Source organism: Arachis ipaensis, chromosome B01 (assembly GCF_000816755.2).
Source record: "Arachis ipaensis cultivar K30076 chromosome B01, Araip1.1, whole genome shotgun sequence".
Classification (NCBI taxonomy): domain Eukaryota; kingdom Viridiplantae; phylum Streptophyta; class Magnoliopsida; order Fabales; family Fabaceae; genus Arachis; species Arachis ipaensis.
The window spans coordinates 87,058-87,540 of NC_029785.2; positions in this window are offsets into that span (position 1 = coordinate 87,058).

Consider the following 483-nt stretch of genomic DNA (forward strand, 5'->3'; position numbering starts at 1 on the left):
AATAAAAAAAATAAATTTTTTATCAAAGTTTTCGTTGTCTTTCAAGCTAATTTAGAAATTTTTTCTTTCCTTTTACGTAATGAAAGAAGGGGTGTGATCTAGTGTGAATACTTGACACAGAAGAATGAATTTGTCTTCAGAAATCACAAATAAGAAGTGATTGAGTTGTTATTCGGAAATAAATGAGAATTGCAGATATTAGGTGAGATTGCACAAAAATGTTGGGGTGAGAAGTAAATACGAGTTGGAACTTTGGTGCCACTCTTAGTAATCTATTCAATCCCTATCAAATTCAAACCTTCCATTGACTCATCTTTTATTAGCTAGGCATCCGTTGGACTCAATTATTATTATTTTTTTATATTTTTCAATATATATATTATTCTTTTTAAAATTTGACAAAAATTTTATAAATATTCTTAATTTTTATTTTATTTTAATTTTATCTTAAAAATTTTTAATTTACATTAAATATATGACTGA